Here is a 20,524-nt window from a genome sequence, read left to right as displayed (position 1 = left end):
GGACAGAGGCCGCCGGTCCTACTTCCAAAGAAAGGCGAGCCAGGGGTGGGACAGTGCCGGGATTTTCCATCTTCACTCATTCATTCTCTGATTCACTGGTTCCCGAGGTGACTCCCAGGGACGCACGGAGGAAAGGCGCAGCACAGAAGACTGCCCGGTTTGGGTGCGGTCCGGCGCCCGAGGGGAAGGTGAGCAGGCGGGGCTAGGGGCGTGGGCAGGGGGCGCGGGCTGTGGGCCGGCGCCCGAGAGGGGAGGGCGCTGCCTCCTGCGCCGGAAGTGAGTGGTTGGCGGCGGGCGGGGGCAGCGAGCGCTCGGGCAAGAGTCGGTGAGCTTGTGGGCCGCCCGGCCCTCAGCCCCGCCTTCTGTGTCTCGGCCGGACGCGGCCGCACTTGGATCCGCAGCGGCTGGGCGCTGCGGCCGCCCCTCCCGGCGCACGCTCCTGCCCCGCCCCCGCCGCCGCCGCCACCGCTGCCACCGCCGCCTCCGCCTGGTCTGTCGGTCAGTCAGTCAGTCAGTCAGTCACGGAGCGCGCGGCGCAAGAGCTGCGGGCGCTCACGGTGTCTCTCGTGAAGGAGCTCCGCGCCTGGGGAGGAGGCGGTGGCGGCGGCTGGAGGAGTGCGAGCGGCGGCTGTCCAGCCCGGGGCCGCCACGGTCGCCGGGGCCGCGGGAGGACCAAGCGGCTGTAGCGGTGAGTGTCCAGCCTCACCCTCGGGGTTGGCGGAGGGAACCAGCCGGGCGCAGGGCTGTGAGGCACTGCCGCCGCTCCCGTCTCCATTTTCCCGGCGCCCGGCCCCGCCATCCGGGCGCGGTGCGGGATCAGCGAACCTGGGGCGGGGTCGCGGCCGGGGCTGGTTGGACCTCGCCCGGCGAGGGGTGCCAGCCGCTTGGCCGGCCGGTGGGTGGGAGTCGACGGGGCCTGGATTGCACCCTGCGCCCCTGGGGGCGCGGTGGAGGGAGACAATGAGATAGAGGGCTGCCTAGGAGGGTGCGGTTGGGCTCCTCCGAGCGGCACCGGGAGAGCTGGTGGCCCGGGACCGCGGGGAGGAAAGGAGTCTCCCCTGACTAGCTACAGAACGCAGTGATTCGATATCTGGGGTTCCTCAGGTTCGGTGCCCCCCTACCCCCATCGTTCGTATTGGAGTTCAGTGCAGAGACAGAAAAAGGCGGGGCACCTTCTATGTCTTCTTTCTAATTAAGCAGGCTAAGTAATTGCTCCGTTGGTTTTGAGCCCCATTTCATCTTTCTGTGTGTTATTCCCGCCGGAAATCCAAACTGCAATTCATGAGGGGTGGGGGGCAGTGTGAGAGCACTGGGATGCCTTCGTTCTAAGATGGTTTGAAAGATGTAATTTTCTTTTTCAGACAGTATCTTAGGGTGTCCCCACAGTGGGAGCTGAAAACCGCATGAGCCTTATTGCGTGTAAGCACGAAGACGTGGCTCAGTATGAATTAAGAGCTTTTTGGAAGAGTATAGGCGTTATGTCAAACGTGTGTTGTGTGTGCGTTTCTTACATTCTGTGGGAAAAACAGTTGGGGAAATCTGGGAAAGTTGGAAGGTTTTCAGTTAACCTCCCAGGGAGTGTTGATGTCTGCAGCATTTTTCTGTGGAAATGTGGAGAGCTGTCTGTGAACGTCAAGTCCACTGTAAAGGAACAGTCAAGGTAACGGGATAGGGGTGGGGCGTAATCAGGTTATTGAATGGGTGGTACTGAGTCCATAGGAATATTAAATTCAGCAAATATTTGTGAAATATCAACTGTTAGGCAAGGCGGGGGACCCAAGTGAACAAGACCTGTCGCTTACGGTGGTGAAAAGAGCTCTTTGAAGCCGGAGAATCCGGCAGTTCCATAAAGCACTGTAATTGGTTCAGCAGTGTGACGTCGGATAAGCTATTGAACTCTCAACAGTGCGTTCTCTATCAGTAATATGGGAATGACACCACCTGCTCCCCTCCCCAGATGGTCGTCCGCCAGATTAAAATGAGATAACGTGTGCAAAATGCCTAACACCTTGTTTGGCACTGAGGTTTTAACAAATGTTCATTCCTTTCTTCCCTCACCCACTGCTTTTGGGATTTTTTTAGGGGAGAGAGGGAAAAGTGAACGTAAGTAATTGTATTGCAATGGATTATGTAACAAAATGTTGAAGTAGAGGTGCAAAGTAGGGTGTAGAGGAGAGAACTTAATTCAAGATTGGCAGCACTGGGGGGAAATGGATGGAGCCTGCAGCATTGAAGTGGAACCTTGAAGGATGGGTAGGATTTCAGCTGATGTAGATTTGGAGGGGGAGGACTTCCCAAGTAGAGGTGGTGAACTTCTTGAGAGCCTATTTGTGGGGGAAGGGCAGAAGAGTCGCTCAAAAGCCTTTTCGCTCTTGTTGAGTCTGACCTTCAAAGATAGTCTCTGTTATTTTGCTTTTTGTGTTATGAATTTCCCAGAAGCCAGATCTAGACTATTCAATTAAGTACAGAGAGATGTCTACAAAGCTTAATACATGAATTTTTTGGATTAGACATTTGGGGTTATTTGGACTGCTGCTATCTTCTGTTTGAATTTCATAAAGAACTATTTGTAGGTAAGTCCTCTGTTTGGTAGACAAAGCATCTGATTTTTCAGATTTAAAGGTCTTGCTAAGATTATATTAAGTAACTGGCTGAGGAAGTGGAGTAGTGGCCACATGGGTGTGTCTCAAACTCTTAATCCATTATCATTTGTTTTTACAAACATTTTAACTTTTATTTTCCACAGAAGTGTATTTAACTTGTCTTTAAAGAAAATTATAATGTCTTTCTTTTGGTTTTGTTATCATTGGTTTCCAGTCATTCGTAATTATTTATTAGATTAGCATGGTGGGTGATGATCATGCTCTTCATAGATTCTTAGGCACACATTATAGAATCTCATGGCTTTGCCTTCATTTTCAAGTAGTTGGATGTCAACATTAGTATTATTAATCCCAAACTCTTATTTTAGGAAAACGAATATTAGTGGAACGAGATAGGTAACTCTCAATTCCTTTACCTATAAAATGAGAAATATGGATTAATTTGTTCAGCAGTTTTCAACCTTTTTCATCTCTTGGCACATATAAACTAATTACTAAAATTCTGTGGCACACCAAAAATTTTTTTTGTTGATCTGACAAAAAAATAGGTATAATTTTGACTCATTTACACTGCATGGCTATTGTTGTGTTGGCTGTTGTCATTTTTTTATTTGACAGTTTAAGGGAAAAGAAGTCAGTGCCACTGAATACTAAATAGTCAAGTATTGCATGTTTTAAAAAGTCTTGCAGCACACCAGTTGAAAATCGCTGGATTAGATCACTGCTTTTTAGTCTGTGTTTTACTAAACTCTGGATTTTGAGGAGGACCTCCAGAAGTTCTGAAGATGTTTGAATGAAATCTCACTGAAAATGTACTTTAAACCCATAATAATAAAAAAGTCACTGTTGTATGACATGCACATGCTTTACATGTATTAATTTACTGAATTCTTGCAATAATCTTAATAAGGTTCTGTTAATATCTAAGAAAATAGGCACAGAATACTATAAAGTGGTAGAGCTATATAGCATAAATCTTAAGTATATTTTACTGATTATGCCGTTACAGTAGTCCCAGTTTTTTTCCCTTTGTCCCCCCTCTGCCCAGTATCCCCTTCCCTCCAGCAATCCTCCCTCCCTTAATTCATATCCATGGGTCATGCATATAATTTCTTTGGCTTCACCCTTTCCAATGCTCTTATATTACTTTTTAAGTATATTTTGTTGATTATGCTGTTACAGTTGTCCCAATTTTTTCCCTTTGTCCCCCTTTGCCCGGTACCCCCCTTTCCCTCCAGTAATCACCACCCCATGCCTCAGATTGTGTCCATTGGTCATGCATGTAAGTTCTTTGGCTTCACCCTTTTCTATACTATTCTTAACATCCCTGTCTATTTTGTTCCTACCAATTATCCTTTTTGATCCCTTTACCGTTTCCTTCTTTCTGCCCACTTCTCCCTCCCAGCCGATAACCCTCCAAATCATCCCCATTCTTATGATTCTGTTCCTGTTCTGGTTGTTTGCTTAGTTTGTTTTTGTTTTTGTTTTTAAGGTTCTGTTGTTGATAGTTGTGGCATTGTTTTCATTTTAATATTCATAGTTTTGATCTTTTTCTTTAAAAAGTCCCTTTAACATTTCATATAATAATGGCTTGGTGATGATGAACTCCTTTAGCTTTACTTTGTCTGGGAAGCACTTTATCTGCCCTTCCATTCTAAACAATAGCTTTGCTGGATAGCGTAATTTTGGTTGTAGGTCCTTGCTTTTCATCACTTTGAATACTTTTTGTCAGTCCCTTCTTGCCTGCAAAGTTTTTTTTTTGAGAAATCAGCTGATAGTCTTACAGGAACTCCTTTGTAGGTAACTTTTCTTTTCTCCTGCTGCTTTTCAGATTCTCTCCTTATCTTTAACCTTTGGCATTTTAATTATGATGTGTCTTGGTGTGGTCCTCTTTGGGTCCAACTTGTTTAGGACTCTCTGTGCTTCCTGGACTTGTATGTCTATTTCCCTCACCATATTAGGGAAGTGTTCTTTCACTGTTTTTTTTTTTTTCCAAATACCGTATTTTTTGCTCCATAAGACGCACTCCCCCCCCCCCAAAAAAAAGTGGGGGTTGGGGGGGAATGTCTGTGCGTCCTGTGGAGCAAATATTGTGTCACAGACCGTGATGTGTATTACCTGACCTGTCAGTGGGGGCAACAGCTGTTAGAAGAGGAAGCAGTGGACCCATGCGAAATCCCTGGGGATGCTTAAATGTCCCACTTCACTGCTGAATCTCAGGGTGTCTGGCCACTATGAAGATAGCAAAGAAAGTGATATCAGTGGTTGTGAGCAACTGAGCTTCAGAAATTCTGACACTAGCGATGATGAATTCTTGGGGTTCCCCAAAAACTAGAAGAGTACTTGAACCTTAAAGTCTCCTCATTTGTTAATGACAGTGATGATGGTTCTTAATACCGCTGTTGACTTCTGTTCACTTTACATGGTTGAAATATTATTCTGTTATATTTTATTAAATATTTTAGTACACCATTTGGTTCAGAATATTTTTTTTCTTATTTTCCTCCTCTAAACTGAGGTGCATCTTATGGTCAGATATGTCTTATAGTGCGAAAAATACAGTAAATATATAATTTTTTAAAGCAGGAGCAGTGAATATGCTGCATCATGTTTGAAAAATCTGGGTTTTACCACTGGGTAATATAGAAGTTCTGAAGTCTAGATGTTAAATCTGTTAATTATGGTACTTGGCCTTTAATGCTTGTCTTAGCTAAAAGGTAGCTCATGTAGGGACATATACCCAGAAAGAATAAGTTCATCTTTGGCTCTGCTGTCTAAATGGAGATACTCGTTGTTTAATGTCTATCCATTAATTATTCAGATTTGTCTAGTAAAGTTTCCTCTTCCTGTGCAAATCAATGTGAGGATATTTATTTATATATTTTTAATAATTGTGTTTAAAAGTAATAGAAACTCTTTGAAAAGCATTTAAAGAGTTAGAAAATGGTTTTTCTGTTTTAGAATATACAGGAATGAGTGTTTCAAGATATCACACATCTTTTGGAGTAAAGTTACTTTCTAAGTTTTAAGATGCCTTATTTACCTTTAAGGTACAGATTGATTAACCATATTTTTGTTTTTAAGAACAAGGGACAGGCATGTTGCCAACTGTTATTTATCACAAAAAGTAGCAAATTTAGACCCTTCTTTTTGTAAAAGTTAAATGTTAACTCATCTTGAAATATGGCAACACTTTTTTAAATACAGCCCTTTTCCATGAGACAACCACTAAACCTGTTTGGTACAACATACATGGTCACTCTGCAGCCACATCAATAACATCCTGTAATGCTTGACACTCTTTTTGCTTCAACTTCTCTTTGCTGCAGTAGTTGCTTTTGAAATTAAACCTCACCTCGCTCCCAGGTTTCTTTAATTGAGATCTAAAGCACCTGCTTCATTAAGTATTATATAATACAATTTTTCCATAAAATATTGTTCCTATTAAGGAAATCATTTGTTATTGATAATGTATCTTCTGTGGAACACCAGTCTCCTGTAGCAGCTTATAAAAAGGTAGGTACTTTATTTTATTATTGAAAAAGAATCTAGTAAATGCTATCACTTTTAGGATACTTAGAATCACTTAGTACCAGGATACTTAGGTTACTTTTATATGATGTGTGACTGTATGACAGGTGTTCATATTGAAGATGCCAGTGTCATTTTGTATTACATTAAATGCATATATGTATTAAGATAAAGAGTGTCCTCTCCAGTGAAACTGAAGCTACAGAGCCTCAGTTTCTGAAGCTACCGTGCACAGCACGGTGTCCTACAACGGCGCAACCTCTGAGGCCTTCCCAGTCAGCAGCGGAGTAAAGCAGGGCTGCGTCCTCGCGCCTACGCTGTTCGGAATCTTCTTCTCCATGCTCCTCCAATACGCCTTTAAGGACTGCAGCGAGGGTGTCTTCATTCACACCAGATCCGATGGCAAGCTCTACAACCTGGCCCGTCTACGAGCCAAGACCAAAGTCAAAGAGGTGCTCATCCGTGAGATGCTCTTCGCCGACGACGCAGCTTTGACATCACACTCCGAAGAGGGACTCCAGCAGCTAGTCACTTGCCTTTCCCATGCATGCAAGGAGTTCGGACTAGCCATCAGCCTGACGAAGACGAATGTTATGGCTCAAGGCACGGGGACTCCCCCATGCATCACCATCGACGGATACACCCTGGAGGTTGTCAACGACTTCACTTACCTCGGGTCCACCATCTCGAGCTCTCTGTCAGTCGACTTGGAGGTCAACCGGAGAATCGCCAGGGCAGCCACAGTTATGGCCAGACTGAACCGGCGAGCGTGGAACAATTCCAGCCTCACTGAGAAAACCAGACTGCGCATCTACCAAGCCTGCGTACTCAGCACTCTCCTCTATGGCAGCGAGACGTGGACCACCTACACAAGGCACGAAAGGAAACTCAACAGCTTCCACATGAGGTGCCTGCGACGCGTCCTGCATGTCGCCTGGCAGGATAAGGTCCCCAACACCGAGGTGCTGAAGCGAGCCAATATGAGCAGTTTGCATGCAGTTCTTAGCGAGAGACGCCTCAGGTGGCTCGGCCATGTCAAAAGAATGGATGCAGGCCGTATCCCCAAAGACCTCCTCTACGGCGAGCTAGCAGAAGGCAAGAGGATGACAGGGCGCCCAAAACTGCGGTTCAAAGACATCTGCAAAAAGGACATGACACAATGCTCCATCAATCTCAACACATGGGAAGTTCAAGCAGACGACCGCCTAGCCTGGAGGCTCGCGGTCAGGCAAGGTACGTCACGCGCGGAGGCTGCGCGCAACGAGGAGGCGGTCCAGAAAAGATCGAGGCGGAAGCAGCGTCAACAGCAGCAACAACGGCCATCTGCCTTCACCTGTAACAAGTGCGGCAGGGATTGTCACTCCCGAGTCGGACTGCACAGCCATTCTCGGCGGTGCAGATAGACTCTCAGGAAGCTACGCCATCATCTCTCGAGACGGACGGCTGCCGACGACGACGATACGACGACGATTAAGATAAAGATTAAATATAACTAATATGTTCTTATATCTTGGTAATTCCCTCATACCTCCTGGGGTACAGTCACCTCCATTGTGGAAACCAGTGTTCAAGTTTATCAAATTACTGTTGATGATAACCCTTTCATATTAAGTTCCATTCATAGTGGATACTATTTTTATGTGAAGCCTTCTTAAAAATAGGGCACGTGGGAAAAAAAACATTCTGATTCTCATCCTACTTGTCATGTTTGTAAAAGAAAACTAAATAAATTTCTGCAAAGTAAGACCTTAATAAAATATTTTTCACCACAGTTGAAATTATTTTCTTCTTTTAGAAACTTATATGTGGATTTTATATCATGCTTTCTGTAATTATTCAAGGTGAATTAAAAGTACCGATTTTAACATTTAATTTAGTAATTTAGTAGTATTGATAGATTTACAGTTTTTTCGTGTCCATAGTGAGCATTTTTTCCCTTGACACCCCTAGAAAGATAAAACATTTTTCTTAACTACCCTTTACTTTCCCTTCCCTTCTCTCCTCCCTGTCCTCAAAGCAACTGCGTGCACAGTTGCTGAACCACATGTAAGCTTTGCTTGTTCTATAACTTTGTATTATTTGAATCATACATAGGTACTCATTTGTCTCTGTCTTGGTATTCAGCACGTTTTTAGTTGTATCAGTAGTATGTTTCTTTTTATTGTGGAGTAATAATCAGTTTTACAAATATGTTGAATATACTATAGATTTTTTATCCAGTTTCCTATTGATGGGCACCTGAGCTACTTCCAGTTGATACTAGTATGAAGAAAACTTTTATGAATATTTGTGTACAAGTCTATCTGTGGACAGATGTTTATCTTGGAGAAAGGAGTAGAATTGCTAGGTCCTACGTAGATGTTCCCCCTTTTAAAAACTTGTATTGAAGGACAATGTAGATTGTTCTTCAGAAAAGTGCATGCATCATAAGTGTACATTTTTACAACCTGAGTACTCCTGTATAACTTGTACACAAATGAAAGATAGAAAATTACCAGAGTGTTAGAAACCCTGTCATACTTGCTTCTTTATACCTCTGTTCCCTCTTGGATAGTCACTGCCTTGATTCATAACCCTAAGTCTGCTATAAAGTTCTTTGGTTTACTTGTTTCTTTAACAGTGTTTCTATTTTGTTGAGGTACAATTTAGTATAATAAACTGCACACATTAAAGTATGCAACTGATAAATTTTCATATGCTTTTGAAGCCATCTCTGCAATCAAGATTAGGAACATTTCCATCATCCCACAGAGCTTCCTTATACCCATTTGCAAGTATGCTTCCCTCCACTTCTATCTCTGGGCAATCTGTCACTGTAGATCAGTTTGTACTTTCTAGAATTTTATATATGGAATCAATCATACAGGGTTCTCTCTAGCTCATTCTCTTTTTCTAATCTGCAGAATAATGATTTTTAGATTGTTCCATGTTGATTGGATTAGTTCTTTTTTGTTCTGAATGGTATTCCATTATGTGTACATATCACATTTTGTTTAATCCATTCACCTGTTAATAGATATTTGGGCTGTTTTCATTTATGGCTTTTACAAATAAAGCTGCTATGGCATTTATGTATAAATCTCTTCGTGGATATATGTTTTCATTTCTCTTGGGTAAATACCTATGAAGACATGCTGGGTTATATAGGGTAGGTGTATTTTTAATTTTTTACAAAACTGGTATCATTTTTATATTCAACAGCATTATATGACAATTCTAATAGCTCTAAATCCTAACTCTTGGTATTGTCATTCTTTTTCATTCTAGCTACTGTAATGGATATGTTGTGGTATCTCATTGTTTTAATACGCTAATTACTAATAATTTTAAGCAACTTTTTATGTTCTTATTAACCATTTGGAAGGTGACTGTGAGTCCTTTGCCTATCTTAAAAAAAACTGGGTTGTTGTCCTGGCCAGGTGGCTCAGGTGGTTGAAGCATTTTCCCATACACCAAAAGGTTCTGGTTTTGTTTCCAGTCAGGGCACATACCTAGGTTGTGGGTTTGATCCCTGGTCAGTATGCATGTGAGAGGCAACCGATCCATGTTTCTCTCTCTTACATTGATCTTTCTCTCCCGTCTTTTCTCTCTAAAATCAATAATAAAAATATCCTTGGTTGAAGATTTTTAAATATTGGGTGTTTTTTGTTATTTTTTAATTTAGTTGTAGCAGTTCTTTACATATTCTAGATATAAGTCCTTTATCAGATGTAGCTGTGAATATTTTCTCTTAGTCTGTGGCTTGCCTGCTTATTTTTTTAATGATGTCTTTCAAATAGCAGAAGTTATTGGACTTCATCAAAATGATCAGTATTTCCTTTGATGCTTAATAAATCCTAATAAATCTTGTCCTACATCAAAGGTGAAAAGATATCTGTTTTCTCCTAGGAGTTTTGTCATTTTAGCTTTTACTTGTCAGTCTATGATCCATTTTGAATGACTTTTTGTTAACGGTGTAATGTGGAAGGCCCCTTCCTCATACTTATATTTATTTGTTCCAGCATCATTTGATAAAAATACTCTCTATTTTTATTTGTCAGTTATACCTCAGTAGAGCTGGTAAAAAAAAGAAAATCTCTTCCTTTATTACCATTGACTTTCACAACCCTGTTGAAAATCATTTGACAGTAATGATAAGTGTGGGTCTGTTTCTGGTCTCCTCATTCTGTTACATTGATGTAATTCTCTGCTCTTTTGCCAGTATTACATTGTCTTGACTACTTAGCCTTATCGTGAATCTTGAAGTCAGGTAGTGTAACCCCCCCCAACTTATTTTTCCAGATTGTTTTGGCTATTCTAGGTCATTTTCTTTCCCATATGAATTTTAAAATTAAATATTGGAATATTTGTTATAATTACATTGAATACCTAGTTCAAAATGCGGAGATGTAACATAGCATTATTGCATCTTCTCATCCATTCATGTGGTATATCTGTCCATTTATTTAGGTCTCTAATTTCTCTCAGCAGTATTTTATATTTCTCAGTTGGCATAAAGCATATTGTATAAACACTATATGCTGTCCTATTTGTATCATTTTTTAGAGCCAAGTCATTTACACATGCTTATTTGTATGGTATAAATTACAATTTGGTATGGAGTTTTTCCATATAATAACCTTATCTAATGCATAGATGAAGGTACCATCTATTCTGATGAGTGCTAGAAAGAGAGGAGACTAAAACATATCTTTAGAAGCATTAAAGCAGAAGTTCATAACTGTATAATTATTGACAGTTCTTTTGGCTTATATGGTTGTGGGTATTAATATTTCAAGAGGTTTACCTTTATTAACATAGGTTGATATTTTTAGAATCAGAAGTAAAACAGAATTTGAACAGTTTAATTGAGGTATACATTTTTACCATTGGATTTTGAATTTGCATTTTGTAGTGTGCCTTCTTCCCCCTCTTTCATTAATATTAATGACAATATGCAACCCTTAGAAATATATAAAAGTAAAATAAAATCCTATCATCCAAAAATCATTACAGTTAAATTTTTTGGTATATTTTTTTATATGTGTGTATATATGTATTTATGTGGCTCATAACTGTATGCACAATTTAGTCCTTTCATTTAAATTTATATCACTAGCATTTTCCTATGCATTAAATGCTTTATGAATAATTTACAGCATCTGCATAATCTGGGATGGCCATTATAAAATACTTGAATTTATATAGTTTTTGTTTTCTTATAGGATATTTAGTTGCCCTCCCCATCCTGGTTTTTTGTTTTTTTTTTTAAATCTGGCTTTGATAAGCATACTTGTTCACACATTGTCCATATTTTGAATTTATTTTTAAAATAAATTTGTTTTTAAAAGAAAAATATAAAACATGACAGACATTTACATACTCATCACCAGTAGTAATCAATTGTTTACATTTTGCTTCATATGATTTGTTGAAGGAGAAGTAAGATACAACAAAAATCCTTCCTTCCCCAGGTAACAATTTGTGGTGTTCTGGTTCATATTTTAGTGCATTTATATCTCCATACAATTTTACTTATTGCTATCTGTACTTTTGAATTTTATGTAAAGAATAAACTATTGTATATTTATCATTCTCCTAAACTTCACATTATTATTCATACTGGTTTCTGTAGATTCAGGTCATTCTTTTTATAAGAATAGGGCAGTTTTCCATTTCCCTTTTGAGGGATAGTTAGTTAGGATGCTGCAGTGAACATTCTTTTACATTTCTCCTGATGCTTGTCTCTTAAGTACCTGAACACTGAGAGGTGGTATTGTGGCATCATAAGATATGTAATCTCCAAATGGTTCTCCAATGATGAGTTATATATGTCCCTACCAACAGCGAGCATTGCTCCACATCGTCCCCAACCTTTGGTTTATCAGACTTACTATTTTTATTTTTGCAACTTAATGGGTATGAAATGGGTAATATTTTTTTCTTTAGTACATTATTTAGGAATACAGTTATTGGGAAAAGGAATATGCAGTTCTGTAGCATATTCAGTAAAACTTTCTATCAGTGAAAACTATTCTTTCAAACATCCATTGAGAAATGTTTCCAATTACAAAATAAAGCTTTTAAAGAATTTTGATACTGGAGAATTGCCTAAAATGCATTAACTCCTATTTTTTGATATCTGTGTAGATAATTTAGATTAATAATTTTCAACTGGTGTGCCGTAAGAATCTTTTAAAACATGTCAATACCTGGCTATTTAGTCAAGGGCACTGATCTCTTTTTCCCTCAGATTGTCAAATTAAAAAATGACAGCCAACACAACAATAGCCATCTGGTGTGAATGCCCTGTCTTGAACCATAAAAATAATACATAAGTCATATGATAGAGTTGCATTTTACTGGTTATGTTACATAATAAAGTTATATCTGATTGTTTAATTCTTGGTACCAGAAATTCGTATATACAAGTACAGGCACCTGATTTTTTAAAAAGTCACTTTTGAGCAAAAAGGGTAGGTAATTACTAGTATTATTATTAATTATTATTGTAAATCAATTAAAGTTGTACCTCTTTTTGTCAAATTGGCAAAAATATGTATTTTTTCGTGTGTTGCAGAATTTTAGTTATTAGTTTATGAGTGCCATGATATGAATAAGGTTGAAAGTCATTGATTTAGATGATTATTTCGCTAACAGAAACCATGACTGGTTTTATGTCTTGTGAGCTTTTTTAGGGAATGTTTTATTTTTTGTAATCATGTGTAGTCAAGTAAAAATTCAATATCCCATTATATACTTTTTAAATTTTAACAGTGGCAATTTGATGAGTGCTTATTTACTCTGGGAATGGTGAATGTATCATCCTTACAAAATTTGTCTTTAACCCCACCACGTGTGTACGTGTGTGTGTGTGTGTGTGTGTGTGTCTGCGTGTGTGTGATGAAAAACACTTTAGGTTTAAAATATAAGAATAAAGGTATAAAAGTTGCGTTCTCTTGTTAGAGATTTTGATGGAACTGCCCGAAGACAGTTTTATCTGCTTTTTAAACAGCTATATTCCCTGTGCTTCAGTTTGGTGCTGGATTCATGATAGTATCTCATTAAATATTTATTAAATGAACACTTATTTCTTGTTAAGAGGTAGAAATCTTAAGTGAAAAATAACTTTTTTAGTACAAATAACCATAGCATTAATCCTTTTTAAAACTAGAATTCTACTAGTATTCTTCAACAGTAATATTTAAACTTTAGTCTTTCTGGTCTTTTTAGAGAAGCATGCAGGTAACAACAATCCTAAATTTTTTATTTTTTTTAATAGAGAAACCCAACTCTGGATCTATTTTTAATGAAAAAGGAAAGCTAACTTTTTAACCTAAGAATTCACTTGGAGCTCCTCTGCATGATTTAGTTGTGTTTAGCCTGTGGGTGTCCAGTTTCCTCTCCGTGATTTTTTTAAAAAATATATATTTTATTGATTATGTTGTTACCGTAGTCTCTCTCCATGATTTCTCTCACTTGATTTGTTTATGGTCTCATCTCTCTCTGCTCCTGTGTCTTTTCCCCTAGGCCATGTAGGCACAAAGCCCTATTTTTTACGAGCCAGGGGTCTCATAAATTTAGTGACTTTATTGACAATTTGGGGGTTTACAAGGAACAAATCACATGATGTCTGTGTAGCTTTTTACTATCTTATAGCCTCTGCACCTCATCTTTAGTTGCTTTCCCCAGCCAGAGCTTCAGACCTGCCTGCCACCTTTTTGTCCTGTACAGCTTTCTCAGAACTTTAGTCTAGTCTCCCACTTTCAAAGTGTTTTTGACAAGGAGTAGCACTACATTGCATTATCTATTGCTGTGTAATGGATTGCCCCAGAACTTAGTGGCTGAAGACAGCAGCAATCATTTTATTAGTATCTCCAGTGATTCTGGGAGTTGACCCGGCTTAGGTGGTTCTCACTGGGAGTGATTCTTGCAGTTGCAGTTGCAGTTACTGTATATTGGCCCTCCTGGGTAGCTCAGTTGGTTAGAGCATTGTCTCCATACAAGGTGGCAGGTCTTATCCCCAATCAGGAAACATACAAGAATCAACCAGTGAATGCATAAATATTGAAATTTAGATGAAGAAGGAACATGATTATTTGATAGTTGCTCTGGGGTAAAAATGAGAACCATATGTCTCTCCAAAAGCCTGTAACCTAGTTGGGTGTGGAGAGTGATAAGGCAAGTGCACAAATAATCACCACATAATACAAAGCTGATTAGCTATAAATGTCAAAGAGAGGTACAAAGTTCATGGGCTTCTCAGTAAGTAGTATCTAAGTTTCTTGTTTTTAGCTAGCACAGTGCCCTTTTTTTTCTGTTTAGTTTTTTTAAATTGAGACACAATACGCATACATAACATTCACTCTTCAACGTGTAAAATTCAGTGGGTTTTAATATATTCACAAGGTTTTGCAACTTCACCACTAATTCCAGAATAAACTTTAAAAAATTTGAATGTTTTTAGCTGAGGTTTGCCCTCTTATTTCTTGGACTCTTCCATTCCCTATTGTTTATATCTGTCTACCATTGGTATTTATATTGGCCATCTGACCCCAGAAGGTATTTAAATTTGCTACCAGGCTTCGAGAGTTGTTGTTGTTGTTGTTATTGTTGTTGAAGTTTCCTTAACCTTGGAAGCAAATGCCAAAATTACCTCCCGCGTGCCCATGTGGTTAACACTGGTTGCTGTCCTGCTGAGCATCCTTTTTCCCATCTCTGTTCCTTTTCAGACTCTACCATCTGTCTGCTTCCAGAATGGTCCCCATGTTTGCTGCATCCTTTTGTGAGCGATAACTTCTCATTGCCTTCAAGAAGGCTTCCTTAGAATAAAATCCAAACTCCTTTTCTTGGTGTACAAATCCTTGCATAATCTGGCTCAGTTCTCATCAGACTAATCTTTCTATTCCATGACACACCAAACTTGTGTCCTCTACCTGGAGTGATCTCTCTGATCTTTGCGCATCTGATTTCTTCTCATCATTCAAATCTCACTTTAAATATTACTTCTCAGACCTTCCCTGTTCATCGAATATAAAGCGGCTACTTGGTCACTTTTCGCACAATCCTCATTGAATTAACACTATACTTGTTATGGGTCTGATTTGTTTTGTTTTTAATTAATATTTTTCTCCTTTGTTTGGCATAGAGTATGTGCTTACTACGTATTTGCTGAATAAATACCGAGTGAAAATACTTGCTTTGAGCTATGGCTGCTTCCCTGGTTCATCTGGCTGTGTAATTCCATCTTTTTCTTCAGAAATTTACAAAAAATCTCTGGTCTTTTGATCCCTTTGCCATCTTCAGCTCTCACTGCCTTTACGAGTTTTTTTCCCTTTTGTAATTGTTTTCTGTCATTTCAGGGGGATGTTAGGGAAAGAGAGAAATGTAATTGGTTGCCCTTTTGACAGGCTGAGATGTTGCTCTAAAGTTGGAAACATGAACAAAGGCCAAGTTAAGAAAGCATGGCTTGGCGCTGGCATGGTTGCTCAGTTGATTAGAGCTTGTCCCAATATGCCAAGGTTGCAGGTTAGTTGTTGGGACATATATAAGTGGGACAACAAATCTCTCTCTCTCTCTCTCTCTCCCTCTCTCTCATCAATAAATAAAAATTTTTAAAAATGAAAGTGTGGCTTGTTTTTTGAGAATAGTAATTACTTTGATTGAAGAGTAGAAAATAAGGTTGAAATTTTAGGTTGAGGCCATATCAGAAAGGGTCTGAAATGATTTGATGAAGAGTTTGTACTTAATTCAGAGTGTCATAAGGAAACTTTGTGGGTGTTTAGGCAGAATCATGACACAAATAGAGTTTTTAAGGAATATTAGGCTGTCTGTGATGGATTAAAGAGTGTCAGTTAGGAGGTTGCTAGAATAATCTGAGTATGATGATAATAGTGTGGCTCTGAACCAAGATAGTCATCAAAATGAAAAACAGAATAAGGAGTCAGAAAAAATAGTTGAGCTTCCTGGTGCTGAAACTGATAAATTGCTCTATAATAATTACAGTTTAGCCATATGACTTTTACTTAGATGAGTTGGTTGATTGGGACTGTGCTAAATGTATCATCTATGAGTAAGGTGTTGTAAATGCCTTTCCTAGGACTTTACATTTATGAGATAGATGAAACAAAACAAGACATCTCAGCCTTCTTGGGTGCATTTGGTCAACTTGGGCACTTGCTTTCCAACTGCAGATGTTGGCAAGAAGTCAGGGAATGTTATGAATAATGCAGGGTACAAGTGTTTCACTATTTAACTCCCTTTGTTCTCACATTTAGTAACAAAACTTTAAAACTTTAGAACTGAATTTTTATTTCTTCCTGACCTACTTTTTAAAAATTCGTTATTACTTGGTTTTTTATCCAAAGGTTAGAAACTATTGTCTTTTGCCTTAGTGAAAGAACTATCTGATGAACAGTTATTTTTCTAAGATGTTAAGCTTCTATTTGCATTAAGTAAAACTAATTTTATGATGACCAAAATAAGCTAAAAATGTTAACTAAGCCAGGAAAATGCAATTTAGGAAAGGTAACACATGTGTACATAAAAAAAAACATGTGTTGGAAAAATATACCATATTTTTCAGGGTCCTTGGGTTAAAAGTGCATTATTTTATTTGTTAAAATGTTTTTCAGCCTGTATGACTTTTTTCCTTAAGTTTTTTCTGAATTTTAAATGATTAGTTGTCATACTCTGTGTTCCTAACTAAACTACAGCTTCCTGAAGGCAGAGACTATTTTTCTCTTTCTTTATCTCTTCTTTATCCCTTTCTTTCTCTTTTCCTGTTTATTTTGATATAATTTCAAACTTACATAGTTGTAAGAAGTGCACAATGAACTCCTATATTCTCTTTATGTAGATACACCTATTGTTTACATCTTGCCTAAGTATCATTCCTTTCTCTCTGTATATATATATGTACATGCTAACATACGAAGGGGTCTCCCCAAAAACTGGAATTATCTTCTGGAAGTCAGGCCCCTGGTAGTACAGGCTTCCCTTGATGGATGAGTATTCTAAGGACCCATCTGTAGCAGTGTACCAACTGGCGTCATTGTGAGAGGTTGTGTTCAGCTTCAGTGAATTTTTTTAAGACTCTTTCAACGCGTTTGCTCATTTCATAGTGTGTGATTTACAAGTGCACCTACCCATACCCTTCTGAATATTCAGTTTTTGACCAAAGCCACATGACCCCCATGCCCCACCCTCCCTGTTTACTTGATCTCGCCCTGAGTGACTTGGTTTTGTTTCCCTGGGTGGAAAAAGTCCTCAAAGGGAAATGTTTTGCTGATGTGAAAGAGGTCAAACAAACCAACAAAAAACAAGAAAGGAAAGACAAAAAAAAAAATGGAAGCACTAAAAAGGCATCAAAATCGACGAATTCAAAAACTATTTTGAGCAGTGGAAAAACATCTCGAGAGGTGTATTGCATCAAATGGAGAGTATTTTGAAGGTGACATTTAAACATGTAAGAATAAATACAGTTTTTTATAAATAAGGGCCAGGGTTGTTTGGGTCCCCCCTCATACATGTATACACACGTTTTATTTTCTGAGCCGTTTGAAAATAAGTTGCAGACATTGTGCCCTTTATGATTAAGTTCTTTAATGTTTGTTTCCTAAGAGCAAAGCTATGCTGTTACATAACTGCAGTACTATATCAAAATCAGGAAGTGTAACATTGATAGGATACTATGATCTAATTCACGATCCATACTCAACTTTTGTCAGTTGTTTCAGTATGGTGGTCCTTTATATACTTGTCTCTGGTTCAGGATCAACCATTGCATTTATTTGTCATGTCTCTTAGGTGTCCTTTCACTGGAACATATCTTCAGTCTGCCTTTATGTTCTTGACTTTCACAAATTTAATTCTATAGGCCAATTATTTTGTAAAATGTTTCTTAACGATTTGATGCAGATAATGCATTTTTTGTCAGGAATACTACAAAATGATGTCACCTCAGTGTATCATTACAGAGAGCATATGATGTTGCTTTACCACAATATTGGTGATGTTAACTTTGATCACTTGGTTAAGGCAGTGTCCCCCATTACTTTGTGGGGAGATATTTTAAGAATACATAAGTAGTGTCATTAGATTTTCATCCACTAATTTTAGCATCTATTGATGATTCCTGCCTGAATCAGTTGTTACTACAGTGGTTACAAAATGGTGATCATCTGTCATTTCTTCTATAGTAATTTGTTGGCATTATATTGTAAGGAAGAGCTTTCTTCCTCATGTATTTATATCAGTATGGATTTATGGGTTCTTGTCTTATTCAATGGGTTAGGATTTATTTATATCATAAGTTATTTTGATGCTTCAGTTGTCCCAGATTAGGCTCCTGGGACCCCCTTCAAACCTGGCTCTTATGTTCTTATGACGTCTCTTTAGTGAGCACTTTCTGGCACAAGATATTCTAGGGGTTTGTCTTGTTTTTTCCCTATCCCAGCCCTGAAATTATTACTCCAGTGATCACTATTACTTTTGGGTAGAATATGTATTTAGAAAGCAAAAACTGGCACTAGATATGCCAATTGGGTGTCCTTGCTATGAGGCCCTTTCAGTGGCCATAACCTACAAACACACATACGCACCTGTCTTTATTTCTACCCTTCCCTTTACCTCTGTTTAAAACCTTGAATTCATACTGATGATTCAAAATCAACTCAAATGGCTTCTATGCCACAGGCTGCAGTTGTCTGGTACTCCACCACTGCTCCCACACTCTCCAAAGCATGAACTGCCGTGAGGGGCTGGATTTGACTATTCCTGCCATGCATTTGACTATCTTGTAGGGAAATAGGGCAAAAGTGAACAAAAAAAGTAGTTACCTGCCTCCCTAATGAGGCTTTCAAGAATTTCAAGATAATTTCTCCTACCCAAGAGAGTCTAGTCGGAGCATGCACAACATCCACTGCTTCCAAAGATATTAACTGTGTGCTTAGGTGAGTATAGCAGGAAAGGTCCCAAGTATGGAGCAGAATGAGCAAGATGAACATCTCTGGAAGCAGTCGTGGAAGCTCCATTTCTACAAATATAGTGACCATATTAGTTTCCTAGAGCTGCTGTAACAAATCACCGCAGACTAGGTAGCCTAAAAAAAAAATTTATTTTCACAGTTTTTGAAATGAACCTGAAAAGGTAGCATATAAACAAAGGAATGTTACAATTCTTTGTTTTGTGTGTTTTTTATTAGCTGCTCAGCGATTTCAAGTTATGGTTTATGATACACTGTAATAAGTAATGATAAAATTGATTATTGGACCTTTTTTATTTTTAGGTATGTTAGGAGTTTCTTTGTAGAGCATAGAACTGAGATATTTTTTCACTTTAAATAAGGAGTTCCTTGCTTGAGGTTTAGTATATTAAGTATATCCACGTTACGAAAATCAAGTGTAAATAAAGGAATGAATATGGTTCATCTTTCTGTAAAAGGTGTTCCCGTACTAGGCGGTACATTTAAGTGCTTGATAAATAAAACATTAAATTAAAATTGCCTTTGATTGGATTTATAGCTCTTAGGCATCATAACCTCTTTCAACTTTTAAAATAGTTGTTTTTATGCATCCTTATTTGATCTTCAGTTATCTCGCAGTTAATGTCCATGAGAATGAAAAGAATATGTTAGTTATATCCTGGGTTGTCAAAAGCAGACTTACAGGAGAAGGCATAAAAGAGTATAACTCACCTTCACTAGTATTTCTGTGTCCTCCGGGTAAGGAACCTTTTATTAGGGAGGTACAGTTCCATGTGAAAACTTGACAAGAGCACGACAACAGCTAAGGCGGGGCGGGGGTGGTGGTGGTGGTGGTGGTGGTGGTGGTGGTGGTGGTGTTGTTGGTGTTGGTGGTGGGGGTGGTTAGGAGGTGGAGGGATCGAGCAAAAAGGAACTCATGGGCACCAGTGTGGTGATTGCACAGGGGCGGAGGGGGTGGTTTATAAGGGGACTAAATAGTAATAGAAAAAAACAATAGAATTTTTTTTTAAATAAGGTATTTATTGATAGGTTAAAAAAAAGAAACTTACTTAGTTCATGCAAGTTCCCTTATAGCCACATTTACTGTTCTTGCTCCTGTGAAGCCTTTGAATGACTCAATACATTGCCTCCTTCCTAGTCCCTTTCAACACTTAGGAGATCATGGCTTCCTTTAAGTTTGCTTTATGTACAGGCCTACAAAAGGAAAGAACTTCGTTCTTAGAGAATTTGTTAATCAAGATACTTCTGTGTTTACCATCTCCCCCACAGTTAGGATTAATATTCTTTGAAGTCATGGAAGGTGGTTTTGCTTCCTTTGTATCCTTCATATTACTTAGTAGGCAAAGTATTTTGAAGTATTAGGCCCTAGGTAGAAGTTGGGCCTTCTGTGTTGAGGACCACTAACCTACAGAGAAAATCAGTGATA

General features: G+C 38.8%; 1 protein-coding gene across 1 annotated transcript in view; it reads left to right on the top strand.

The window, feature by feature from the left end:
* The first annotated feature begins 491 nt into the window (after positions 1-491).
* The window catches only part of RAPH1 (Ras association (RalGDS/AF-6) and pleckstrin homology domains 1), an 85,694-nt gene continuing 65,661 nt past the window's right edge, over positions 492-20,524 (top strand). The window contains 1 exon segment of the mRNA XM_090282845.1: positions 492-688. The gene's annotated coding sequence lies outside the window, so the exon portion shown is untranslated.

This window comes from Furipterus horrens, unplaced genomic scaffold, assembly GCF_987537825.1.
Source record: "Furipterus horrens unplaced genomic scaffold, mFurHor1.1.pri manual_scaffold_1, whole genome shotgun sequence".
Taxonomy (NCBI): Eukaryota; Metazoa; Chordata; class Mammalia; order Chiroptera; family Furipteridae; genus Furipterus; species Furipterus horrens.
The sequence above is the reverse complement of the archived record's forward strand: the minus strand, read 5'-3'. Positions and strand labels throughout refer to the sequence as shown.